This window comes from Pogona vitticeps, chromosome 1, assembly GCF_051106095.1.
Source record: "Pogona vitticeps strain Pit_001003342236 chromosome 1, PviZW2.1, whole genome shotgun sequence".
Lineage (NCBI taxonomy): Eukaryota > Metazoa > Chordata > Lepidosauria > Squamata > Agamidae > Pogona > Pogona vitticeps.
The window spans coordinates 134,410,342-134,424,521 of NC_135783.1; the positions used below are offsets into that span (position 1 = coordinate 134,410,342).

The window sequence follows — 14,180 nt, forward strand, 5'->3', positions numbered from 1 at the left end:
AAGTGGTACTGAAATCTTCTGTATGAGCACCTAGGTCTGGATGTAGAACTGATAATGACTAGCAACCTGTATAAAATATCATGCTGTCATTTCATGTTTAAACACATTATTTACCATTCACTCGTCACATGAAGTGGAAATTCTAAGATAATCAGTCAGTCAGGCTAGGGGTTGGGTTTTTTTTGCACATTTATTGGAGCAAAAAATAAAGACACTAGAATTATCCTACAATACTCATTTTTCTAGCAATGTTTCATTTGGCACTGCTGCTAGAAAACTCATATTCAGTGTAACTATAGTAAAAAGAAAGTAGGTCATTTGAAGAACCAAGGAGTGCCAGCTATCCAACTTGGAATTATCCAAAGTGGAATTATTATACTTTGCCAGGGATGTGAGCCATGATCCCTGGCAATGGGTAATAATTCTACTTTGCCAGGGACCTGAGCTGTCCAGTATGGAAATTCCTCACTGATCTAACAAAACAAAAAAATGGCATCACTCCAAGCATTGCTTCCTTAACTGCTCTGTGGGACATGTTTCTTTTATCATGCCAACAGGCTCCTTGTAGCAGTGAACTATAGAACAACATACCAATACAAACCCGAAGGCCAGTCTGGTGTTGTGGATAGAGTCTGACTAGGATTCACACGACCAGGTTCAAATCCCATGGGAAAACTGTTCCTTCAATATCTAACACACATCAAAAACTCCGTTAGGGTCACCATAAGTTGCAACTGACTTGATGACACATTAGAACAGTATAGATTCAACATTATTTATTACTTTAACCCATATAGTTGCATTATCACAATTTATTTAAATGAAATTAATTTACACACTTCACTTTTCATCCGTTCATGTCAATTTCAACTTAAATATTCAATGTGAAACAGTACACCAAACTGCATCAAAAATGCAAGGAAACACTAATAATACTAGAAAATTATTCTATGCTCATTTAGATTATGGCCAGTGTTCTAAATTGTCTACTGATTTTTCTAAGCTTTAATATTCTTGACAAGTATAATGTAGATAGTTCTAAATGTACACCAAATTTACTGTCAATGGCTAGATATGTCATTTTAACACCCCAGATTTTATCAAGACCATGTACGTCAGATTTCTAATCCTAAATTATTAGAACAGAGACTTCTTCAAAATACAGTATTACAAATTACATTTACATGTAAGTACTTTTAAAACTTTAAAAACAAAACATGGGTGTTGTGGGGTGGGAGAGAGAAAGAGAAATAAGACAGCCATAATGCCAGCATAAGTCAACATATGTACAGTACGAGACTTTTGCTCATACATGCAGCTTCTTCACAATGTGAGTAGTCACAGAAGGGAAGTACCCTCTAACTTTTTCAGATTTTCTTATTTGTTCCAAAGAAATTATAGTTATTAGCATAGGAACAGGCCAGCATATTATAGTTGTGGACATGTAACACCGCGCCATCTTTGCTGCATAAGAGGCAGGAAGCGTATCAATTCCATGATTTATTTTAGAGTCCAGAATTTTCTATTTTATCTTTTTCCCGCCTAAATATGTTACCAACATATAGGTGATCTCCTATAATCCACATTTCAGTTAATACAGTGAAGAACCAAACTTTTTAAATGAGTTCCTCAAAACAGTTTACAGAGAGAAAATAAGAGAATAATATATTGTATTTTTGACAAAGTTTTCAGATGAATATATCTTGGTCAGTCTATCCAGTGGTCATTGAACTGGAAAGACAGGCTCACAAACAACCATATATTCCCTCACACCCATCCCCTATAGCTTGCCTTTCCAACTCCACCTGCATTTTCTTCCCACATTTGTTTTATATTGGGTTGCAAAACTTTGTTTTCTTTTTCTCAATCTGAAAAGTAAGCACATTTTTGCATAGCCCCCTAATATGTACAGATTAGGCAGTGTACCTAATTACACATTTTATCTAACTTATGCATCTCCCACTGAATAAAGTGTATACATATTTTTTTCGACTGTATATGTTTCAGCCATTTTCAGTTTTGTGCATACTTTATTTCTTCAAAATGCCTTATAAGCCCCCAAAATGTGCAGACTGGCAACACAGGGTGCATTCTTTTCACAAGCCCTGGGAGGTGTGAAAATATTACCTTCGTGAAGATTGTTAAATCCATCAAAAGCCCTTTCCACTCCTACCTATGGTCTTGTATTTGTACAAGGTCACCTTGTAACCATAGGCAACCAAGACCTTCCAGGGAACTCTAATATAGAGTTCCATGCTGGTAAGGGAGCAAAGAAAGTGTGGCCCAATGTAGACACCAAGCAGGCTGCCAGAGAAGGGAAGCTTTTTTTCCTTTATACCCAGCACAGAAATGGTTGCAGCTTTCTGATCTAACTCTGCCAGGCTCAAACAGCCCAATACACTAGTCGCTTTGTTTATGAGACTGTTATTGTAGCTGGAAGCTTTTGTCATTTTCATCCCGGAAATTCAAGAATACTGAATAAACCATCAACATTAAGCAGTGCCATTTATTAGCTTCAAAATTAGCTCCAGTTGTTCTGAGAGATGGTTCTCCTTGCCTAACTTACCGAGTCGAAAAATAATCTATAAAGGTGGGATAGAAGGAAACAAAAACAAAACAAAACAAAAGTTTGACTGCTATGCATAAAGAGTCGGTGGGAGAGGCAATTCCTCTGCCCCCCTCCATGCAGCTCCCAGTCTATCACAACTCATCCTATTTGTCATCTCTGACAGCAAGTGGCACAGGAAGCTGCACAGGGATAACGAAAACAAATTTAAAACAGAACACTGAGAATTATGAACGGAAGACATCATTTTCAAATAATTAGTACCACAGAAAATGAATTCAAATGCGGTAATATGCGTAATAATCTGATGCACAAACTTTACTCAGTCATTAGTATTCTCTTATCACAGCACAATATGATGTAAGAATGAATATGGAAGTCTACATTTTATATGAAAATCCACAATTGTAGCAGTGAGCATCTGCTTGTTTATAACAGTTATTAATATGCTGCATTAATCAAAATTCATGTTTATAGTGAATTATTTCATCACAAAACAAAAATGCATATAGCTGTTCCTCAGTAGTCATAAACTCAAGAAGCTCCCCTGAGGCCCTAAAGAATATTTAAGAGTTAAATTGGAAGAGGGAAGAAAACTGTATTCGTTAAAAGAATTGTGACTATATTTAAATATACCCACCTGTTCAAAAGACTCTGGTTTTTGATTACAGAATATTGGTTCTATGTCCAAGATTCAAAATGCCAGGAAGTGATCTAACATTCCCTTGCAATATTGTGTCCATTGCCAGCTTGAGAATTTTACATACAAAAAGGCTAGCCTAAATGTTGACAACATCGTTATCAGCACTCATGATAATCTACAACACCCCCTTGCAGGGTAGATTTCGTTTAAATCAAATAAATTTAAATCACAATTTAATTTTTTTTTTAAAAAATCCATTTTTATGGTTGTTGTGGGTTTTTTGGGCTCTTTGGCCGTGTTCTGAAGGTTGTTCTTCCTGATGTTTCGCCAGTCTCTGTGGCCCGCATCTTCAGAGGACTGGAGTAGGAACTCCGTCCGTGCTCTGTTGCTGTTTGTTGGATAGTTGAGTATTTAGAGCTGCGGGAACAGCTATTGTCCTTTTCAGGAGATAGGGTGATGATGGTGATCAGCGTGTTTTTGTTGTGTATGTATTGTTGTGATAAGGGAGAGAAATTATCTGTCACTGTGATTGATGGGTGCCTTTAGCTGGTCTTTTTTGTGCAATGATCCCTGGTCCTTGTGCCTGGGTAGAGTTTGTTGACCTTTTGCAGGTTGTATTTTTCAGTGCTGGAAGCCAGGCCTTGTTAAGTTTTAAACTTTCCTCTTTTTTATTGACGCTCTGCTGGTGTTTATGGATTTCAATGGCTTCCCTGTGCAGTCTAACACAATGTTTGCTGGTGTTGTCCAGTACTTCAGTATTTTGAAATAGAATTGCATGTCCAGCTTGTTTTAGGACATGTTCAGCTACTGTTGATTTTTCCGGATAAAAAAGTATCCATTTTTAATTTAAATCTTAATTTAATCCTAATTTAAATCATTTTAATCATTGATTTTTATCCATCCTGCCCCCTTTTGTGCTCACTACCATTCACAAACAGGCACCAAGCTAGGGAAAATCCCAGAACCCGACTCCTTCTTTCCTTAGTCAAACATCTCACACAAACCCGGCCAACGTATCCTCCAATTTTCAGTCCCACTAGGCGGGGCTCCACCTCTCATGGACACGACTTCACCCTTGCATGCACGCATTACTCCGAATCCTCCCCTGCATGCAGGGTTCTGTCACAACTGGAACCTAACGCGTTTGCTGTGCTGAACAGGAAGACAGCTGCGTGGAAGGAAGCAGAGACGCGCGCATACCCAGCTTAGAGGAACCCCTCAACACAGCTATTCTCGTATCCTTTTTTTAAAGTCATTACCTAAGTACTTATTGCTTGGGATTCTCTGCTTCATACGTTTTAGACCACACCGTGTTGGTCTTATGCCAATTGCACTTGCTTCCTGTTAGATGCTGGACCACATCAAGATACTGATGTTTACTTACCCTAAGTGACTTAGAGGGAGATCTAAAAGACTGCCTCCTCTCATATGAAACCGCTCCTAATTTGAACCCAGAATGGGGACTTGGGAGTCGCAACTTGCTACTGAATCTGACTTAAGTCGCACTGGCAACTTGACTCAGGCTCAACACAGGAGTTTTTTGGAAAGACTCAAGATTTGACAACATGGCCCCAAGTCATGTTGACAAGTCCCTATTAAGGATGGGCCTCCCTATCTGCTCCTGCCACTGCCATCCTCAGAGGCAGCAGGCCCAGCTTCCCTTGTAGACTTTGGGCTCCGGGCTCTGGCTGAAAGACTCGGATTTCGAACTTGGGACTGGAAAATTTGCCAACATCCCCGATTTGAACTGTTGTCAGAGGCACCGTTTTCCCCATCCAAGTAGATCCAGTTCATCGTGAGAGGAAGGGGAGAGTGGCACAAAGGCTCCTGTCAGCGGGCCGTTTTTGTGGCAGTACCTCTTCCAAACCACATACAACTAGCATCTAGGTGAGTAATTCTACTTAGCTTTAAACTATTTTTCATATTTAACTTTAACTATACTCCTTTTGAATTGTAAGCTTAATTTTCATTTATCATCCAATGATATTTTGTTTAGTTCTGTGATATCAGCTACTTTGCAGGCCTCTGCAGGCAAATGAGCAAGACAAAAATGATTTTTATCAATAAATAAAATGAATACAAATAAGCAAGGAGCAGGAAAAATATTTCCCTCCTTCTGAGAGAGCAACAGTCCTTTCTGGATTCTAACATCAAAACAGAAGAAAGAGGTTTATGCTTAAGAAACAGCATTCAAGAAAAAGCTTCAGGACTGTTCCTCTTGTGAACATCAGATTTATGGATTTATGCTCAAATAGCATTTAAGACAGTTCACGCTTCACTATTAGGATGTAGCTAACACTACAAAAAAGTCCAAGAATATGAAGTCTCTTTTCACCCCCATCTCCATTGTTCTGTATCAAATGATAATCCTGTTTACTCTTACAAGCAGCAATCATAAGCATCACAGCTAGGTAAATTGATTTGACTCTGCAAGTATTCAGAGAAATTACTATTGCTTTCCCTACCAGATAAAATTAGAGAAAGGATCCCTTGTATATACCTCTCCTGCCTGTTCAGTAGCTGCTACAGGAAATCATGCAGAAACCACTGATGTAATGTCCAAAGCAGGCACTAGGTGTATGCTGAATGAAAATGGGTGTTAATTTTTTACTTAAATCCAACCCATTTTCTGTGTTTGCTAGAACAGAAAAGTAGTTAAGATTAAGTTACACCACCAATGTACTATTAGAAGAAAAAAGGGGGGGATAGGAAATGCATGTGGTTTTGCCTCTCATGAATTTCACGGATGTTTCTTTAAAAAAGGGAAATTCTGGATAATTCAGATTATCATCATTTTCCAAATTGCAGAACTGTTCTCAATAGTATTAATCTAAATAATTTCAGTTTCAACTATACTGAGCTGAAGACAAACATTCCAGTATTAGTCTTTTTGGTTCTATTTATTTCTTTTCCACACAAAAAGCTGGAGAATAATTGAGCACTCAGGGGAAAAATGCACATATCTGAAGTTACTTTCCACACCTTTTAAAGATTAGCAATGGAGCACTTTCTATCAAACAGAGAAATACATTCCTGTTTCCAATTAGTTCCACATTAATCCTTTCATTAGGAAAAAAATCTGTAGCAGAAAAGAAAAATGCATAAGAGCCTCGGGTTTGTCACCCTGTCTGTAATCACACTCATCTAATAGGTAAGCATGAAATAACATTTCTTTACAACAGTGGGAGATGTGCTATTTAGGGAGCAAAGACCTTTCAAACCCTCTTCTCCTAAAGTCCATGTCAACAGCCATATATATTCACTATCATTCGGGCACTCATTTTACATGGTATGCTTAGAAAATTGGTGAAAGGAGTTACAGCAAAGACAAAGGCCTGATCACATGCCAGGGTATACCAATGTTCTCCAGAGAGTAATTAAAGAGTGGAATTCAACTGTCTTGTGGACTCTAGCTTGTTTTCCATTACAGAGAGATGAGCTTGTCATTTCCATGAACATGTAACCACTGTCTTCCTGCTCTATTTGACACATTAAACAACTACTATTTCCTCCTTTTCTTGCTTGGTTTTGCCTTTTCAGGCATTTTTGCACAACACTTTGTTATTTAAAACAACAAAAATGACCCAAAAACCTGTTCAGACTTGCTATAAACGTAGAGACAGTAAAACAATACTAACTTAGCAAAGCACCACCAAATGGATTAACTTTAGTAAAGGGTCATTTTTCAAGTTTTCTGTGCTCAGTATTATAATCCTAAAATTTAAAGAAAAAAGGAAGGGGGAAAAAGGAAAACGGGAAATGAAACACAGAAGATCCTGCAAGCAACACCAGTAACATATACTATATCTCATTTTTCAGTGGAACGATTTCTTCTGGTTTTACTTTTCCGTACTTGAATTTGCATAGTTTGAACTGCTAGACATAAAATGCTCTATAAAACACACAAAGAGAAATCACTGCCACTGGGAAGATGCTTTATAAATGCTGGTTTCCATTTATCCTCTGGGCAGACACTACATCAATAGATTCAATGCTAACTAAAACTAGTCCGTTGTTTTTAAGTGTCATGGAGTTGCAGGCAACTTATGGCAACCCTAGCAGGGTTTTCAGGGTATGTGAGACATTTAAGGAGCAGTTTTACCAATGCCAATCTCCAGCAAGTTTCTGTGGCCAAGCAAGAATTTGTACCAAGGTCCATCAGTAAACATAAATTGTAAAAAATCAACAACTGCAATGTGGCATATATGTTTTATTATGCTCCCACAACTACCTTGGGATTGATCCCACTTTGCATAAAATTTTCCAAGCAGGATGAGCTATGACTAGGGATGGGATTTTCAGATTTCTTGGACTACAGATCCCATAAATCTTCTGGAAGTTCTAGCTGACTTTGTGACTCTGGGGTCGCAAATAAAACTAAATCAAAACTGCTGGGATGAAAGGAGATTTACTGTACAGTATAAGCATTTACATTCCTTAGGGTTTGTTTTTAATCAATAATTTATTTGTGAGAAAGAACAAGGATTCTTTAGGGAACATACGGAGGGACATATGGACCTGTTGTTTTCTACTGTATAGCGATAGGAAGCAAAAACACTAGTGTTACAATCTGGGCACCCTGAATTTAAAAGCAGATTTCTATACTCCAATTACAGCCACCAAAGACTTTCTCGTGGCCTCTTCTAGGCTGTGGAACTGTTTTCCAAGGAAGGCTAGCAGTTACTCTTCCTACTGGTCTTTTACAAGCAGATAAAGCCCTTTTTATTAATGTAGACTCAGGGCAAATACAGCTGGCTGGATAGCTCAGTGAGTTAGGCAGTATGTGGTTGTGGAGCCAGAGTTTGGGAGTTCGATTCACCACTGTGTATCCCAGGAGAAGACCCAGCCTGTGTTGCCTTGGGCAGGCTGGGTAACTCAGTGTGTTAGATGTAGCCAAGAGTCTGACTCCACACTATGTGTTACAGGGGGAAAAAGCCTACTTGTGTAGCCTTGGGTAAGCTACAAAGTCCCAGCTCCCCACTTTCAGAAGAAGGGAATAGTAAATCATTTCTGAGTATTCTATAGAAAAACGTGGAAAGGGTTGCACAAGACTTAACTGACTTGACAGTAGCATTATTATTTGGGCAAGTTACTGATTGCTGGGGAAGAAACTCTAGATAGGTGGGTACTGTACCTTCTTTATGGATGTAATTTAAAACTGCTTCTCATTCAAAAACATGTTAATATTATATAACCTATTTGACTGCATTCTCACAATGTTCTGTGTTTTTATCTGCAAATTTTCTTTATATTAATCTTTTTGCAAGCCTCCTGGAGTCCTAGTTTTAGAAGAATGGCAGGATATAAATAAAATATACTGTATATGAAATAAAAACTACTTACTGGGTCAGAATCTGCAACCTGAAAGAAGATTAGAAATGCCAACTGGAGTACAGATGCTGCATATCCCCTACACAGCAATATTTTCAGTTCAGAAATGCATTGTGGATACATATTTTAATCCACGTATCTCTTGGGTGTCCAGCCCATTGAAAGCAATGTAGCACAGTCAGTCAATACAGTATCTGCATTCAGAAGGGAACCCATTTTAGACACAGTTCCAGGGGAAATAAGTGTCAGCTGCAAAAACACCTCCTCCACATGCCAATCTCCTTAGTGATTCATTGACTGCCAGCACTGTCTGGCAAGACAAGGAAGAATAGCTGTGGCTGCCTTTACAACAGGCCACTTTTCCTCCCTGGACTCTACTTTCCATTCAAATGAAGAACAATGAGAAGGCCTTATTTGCCCTCGATGAAGTCATTATGTTGGCTATGTGCTCTCTGGTTGGCTAGAAGAACATAGTCAGGATATTGGGGAAAAAAATTAAAAAAGAAATAGAACCAAAGGAACTTTTGGGAGGTAGCAAATAGCAAACATGATGATGGTGATGAAGATGATGTATTAAGCTGTTCTGACCTCCAAAACAACTTCTTTATGCCAGGAATCTCTAGTCTAGGGAACTTGGGGTAATCCTGCTTAAAACAAGACCTAGGCAGTACATGCATCCTAGAATCAATTCTCTATTTCTCTTTAAGTTATACACCAGTTATTCACTGACTATCGTATAAAGTTCCATAGTGTGTGTGTGTGTGTGTGTGTGTGTTTGTGTGCACGCGTGTGTGTGTGTGTTATACCACAGGATGCATTATTGTTCCAGAGCATCCTGAGGGATAAAAAGATACTAAGTTGTTTTCTGTGCACGACAGAGGGATTTCCCAATCTTTTCAATTTAATTCTTGAATTCGCATCACATCCTTGTCTATTTGTTTGATCTGTTAGCAGCAAAGCTTCAAGCAAGCAAATAAGGCTGTAGGGAACTGCAAGTCTGGTGCCAATAAATAAGTTATTAAAACTGAATAGTGGTCAGCCAGACCTGAATTCTGTGCATTTTCAAAGGACAGGCTACTAGAGCTAAACAACTGTGTAGTTTTTCAGCCTTTCACCGAATCTATCCTTAGATAGATGCTCATGGCTTCCTGTCACTCCAGTCCACTCTGAACTTTCACATATCTACCGGCTTCAAATGTCCACGGCCGATTTGGCCCCAGGCCACTAGCATCTAGAACAGCTGCATCATATTTCTAAAGCTTTCTCAATGTTCAAGGAAGCAGGTGATCAGTGGTTCTGCAATGGAAAAGGCAAAGCCTTGCTGCTCATAAGACTTACCTTCAAGTGTGCTGGGTAGTTCAGTGGTTTAGACTCCGACTGTGGGGCAAGAGGTTGGGAACTCAGTTCCCCATGGTGCCTTACTGACAGGGGCTGGACTCAATGATCCCTTCCGACTGCATTCAGTCTGAAGAAGTGGACTTGTCCACAAAAGCTCACATTAAAATAAGCAGCTAGTCTTTAAGCTGCCACAATGTTTTCGTCTTTATTTATTTTTTATTTTGCCTGACATCCCTGTAATAATATCAGTGATCTCAGATTACAAAACAAGCGAACAGGTCTCAGAATTTTGCTAAATCTCCAGCATGGTGTGTATATATGTATATGAAGTTGCGGACCTGTAGTATTCAGTAAGAAATAGGTCATGTGAAGAGGCCTAGAGCCACTGTTGCTAAAATCAGTGTTATTCCTGTAATGTTTTTTTTTAAATATATCTATTATAATACATAAATAAACATAATACACATTATAATTTAGAAGAAGGGAACATAGTATAAGATATATTCCACCCCCACTTACATTTGTGGCTCCTGCCACTACATACATACATACATACATACATACATACATACATACATACATACATACATACATACATACATACATACATACATACATACATACATACATACATACATACATACATACATACATACATACATACATACATACCCCACCCATTCTAGACCAACCCAATAAAATAAAATAAAACAACAACATTAATACAATTGAAGATGGCAATAAGTAAATTAGGTATTGACAGGAGGGAAAGCCTGCCTAAAGAGCCAGGTCTTGAGTTTGCTCTTAAAAGCACCCAGCGAGGGAGCCAGACGAATTTCTGAGGGGAGATTGTTCCAGAGGCGAGGGGCCACTGCCGAGAAGGAACGATTTCTTGCTGTTTCTCTCCGGGCCTCCCTCAGTGTTAGGCCCCTCAGCCGCCCATCCTGGCTAGAACAAGTGATTTGGGTACATATAGGTGGCAGAAGGCATTCTGCTAGATATTGAGGTCCTAAACCATTTAGGGATTTGTATGTCATCATTAATACTTTGAAATCAATGCGGAAACGAACGGCAGCCAATGCAGGGCAGCCAGAGTAGGGAAGATATGTTCATGTTTTCTCACCTCAGAAAACATTAACTGGCCGCTGCATTCTGCACCATTTGAAGCTTCCGCATCAATCTCAAAGGTAGCCCCATGCAGAATGCATTACAGTAGTCTAACTCGAGACTCCAAGTGCATGGACCGGAGTGGTGAGCGCCCCAACATCAAGACAGGAACACAGCTGGGCAATCCGCCACAGATGGAAGTAAGTGGTGCGGACCACTAATGCTACCTGGATTTCCATGGTAAGCGCCAGATCCAGATGGACCCCCAAGCCAGATCCACCTCTTCGAGGTGAGAGTCACACACACCCCCAAAAGAGAGGGAGTTTCCCAAACCACCAATGGTGGGGCCACCCACCCTCAGGACCTCCGTCTTATCCGGGTTCAGCCTCAGACCATTCACCTGCATCCACTATAATATGGCCTCTAGACAGCGCTGAAGGGATGGAATGGCATCCACTGTTGTTGGACAAAAGGAGATGTAGAGCTGGGTGTCATCACCATACATAAAATATATGTTCCTTATATCCCTTGTTACAAGGTGAAACTGCACATGTTTCTTCACCACTACTGTGCTAACAAGATCTAGTGTAAAACTCAGATTTTCTAGTCAAAGTTAGTTGGACATTGGTGGATTTGGGGGGGGGGAGTAAGTTCCACCCACACCCACACATGCACACTTAAAAATGAATATGATTCATAGTTAAAAGAAATCCCAAGCATCAACTTTATCTAACAAGACCACAAAATATCACTCAGAATGTCTAGGTGGTGTACTATACAAGGAAAAATAAACCAATTAAGACAGGGTAGATGATGATATATTCAATTAAGATGTAAAGTAGAACGAAAGAAAACCACATTTATCTGTTGATATCTAAGTTGTATCTAGACGTCATGAAATCAATACATTAGAAAAACAGGCAATTATAAAAGCAGCCACAAAAATACTGCCTTTTCTCACTTCTCTTCCCCACCCAGCAGGCTGTCAAGGAAGAGGCTGATTGCTCTTACCAAAGGTCTGAACTGACTACCTCTGGTGGCTTTTTGACACCATGAAGTCAGACTTAAGGCCACAATTAGAGATGGGCATGAATCGGAAAAATGATGATTCGTTTTGATTTGTGATTCATCAAGGTCGATGAATCACAAATAATAAATTTATGAAATTTTTCTGATTTGTCAATTCATTTTTGCTTTTAAAACCCCCAAGCAGCTAGAGACACCAAAATGACAGAGAAGCTTTGGCTGACTCTCCTCTGCAATCCCTCCAAGTCTGGGGAAGACTGGTTTCATACATCCAAGTCATACACCTACAAAGTGGGTCCCCCCAGGAAAGTGCCCTTTAGCCTTTGGTGTCTCTAGGTGCTCAGGAGCGGGTTATTTTATAGCCCAATAAATCAACGAATCAAAAATTGCTAACAATTCATTGACTTGTATTCACTGGGGCATCAATTCAGATGAATACGAGTTGACAAATTAGCAATTTTTGATGAATTTTGCAGTTTTTTAATTTGTGTCCATCTCTAGCCACAATACTAAAATGCAAAAGAGACATGTTAGGTGAGACAATCAGTTTAGAACTAACGGTCAGTTAGAGCAGCCACAACCCAGGTTCCCTGCTCTAATGGAGCCACAGAAAAGACACTGGGACAAGCCACTTCAGCTTTTAAAGTTAACAGAGTCCCTCCTTATATCTAAACTGAATAAATGCCAGGGAGTTAAATCAGAACCACTCATAGAATGAAAGAGGTGTAAAGCTGGTAAAGGTAAAGGTTCCCCTTGTCAATTTTTGTCCAGTCGTGTTTGACTCTAGGGGGCGGTGCTCATCCCCGTTTCCAAGCCATAGAGCCAGCGTTTTGTCCCAAGACAATCTTCCGTGGTCACATGGCCAGTGTGACTTAGACACGGAACGCTGTTACCTTCCCACCAAGGTGGTCCCTATTTATCTACTCGCATTTGCATGCTTTCGAACCGCTAGGTTGGCGGGTAAAGCTGGTAGGGACCCTCAGGTCACCAAATCATTCTCAAAGCAGGCAATCTTCTATCCTGGAATGGTAATAAATCATGGCTTAACATTTTAACTAAGCAAAATTCACACGAGTTTAGATACACCAAGGAGTTTGGTTAGTTGAAAAACAGAAGCAAAAGCCTCCACCCACAGCTGAGTCAGAGGACAAGAAAGTCTGGCCTGCAGCACCCAAGGCTCATGGCTATTCATCTACACCAGCATCCAACCACAGTGTAATTTAGAGGTCAGTAAAGGCCTTAGTGAGCAATCAGATTCTACTTAGGGGTTATGAGAACCTTCTTAATATGGTGTTTCATTGCACATTTCTCTTTCAACGTATTGCATAATTATGCACCAATTAATTTGTACAACTTGTCAGGCAAAGGAAATTTGCCAGTGTCATTAACCGAACTGCCTCAATCTGCGTAGGTTTTTACAGTGAGGGCAAATATCAAAGTTCAGATATATTGTATAGTAAATTTGAAAGAGTTCCCACCTGCCTGTAAGAAGTCACCTAGAATACCTCTCAAATGATCTGTTCTTGCCTTTCCAGAAACACAAGTCTTCTGAAGTGAGGGAACTCGAAACAGAACACAAGCAATATTTGTCTGGAAGAGATAAATATTACCTTGCGCTAACTGGTCAGGAGGAGCCAACTCGAAGAAAGCCTGGGATAAATATCATAACCCTAAAATGAGCTATTCCTTTTGGGGTTAAAAAAAGAGGGAAACAGAACTAGATAGGGTAATATGACTGCATCTGTAAACCAAATTCAGTATCCTCAGGGGAGAAAAGTCAACAGCTGAGAAATGAGTACAAATGAATAAGACAATACAGTGGTGCCAAGCATAGCGAGGTTAATCCGTTCCGGATTAACCTTTGCTATGGGAAAACATCGTTAAGTGGAACAGGGAAACCCATTGTTTAATGCATTCCAAATGGGCCCAAAACTCACCGTTCTCCAATGTTTTCCCATGTTCCGGCGACCATTTTGGGTGTCCCGGCGGCCATTTTGGGTGTCCTGGCGGCCATTTTGGGTGTCCCGGCGGCCATTTTGGGTGTCCAGCAGCCATTTTGGAACCGCCGAACACCTGTTCCCCCATCGTAATGCGAGCATGCCCTCGCATTAGCGATGGGGAAATCCGTATCGCAATGCGGATTCATCGTTCAACAGTGCGCTCGTTATG

General features: G+C 39.9%; 1 protein-coding gene across 4 annotated transcripts in view; it reads right to left on the bottom strand.

Annotated features, from left to right (window-relative positions):
• Positions 1–14,180, bottom strand: part of MBOAT2 (membrane bound glycerophospholipid O-acyltransferase 2) — a 99,179-nt gene that overhangs the window by 38,352 nt on the left and 46,647 nt on the right. Inside the window, exon 2 of one of the 4 annotated variants that reach the window (XM_020796622.3) lies at positions 592–690. The exons of the other annotated variants lie outside the window; for them this stretch is intronic. The gene's annotated coding sequence lies outside the window, so the exon portion shown is untranslated. The remainder of the gene's footprint in view (positions 1–591; positions 691–14,180) is intronic. 4 annotated transcript variants of the gene reach the window in all.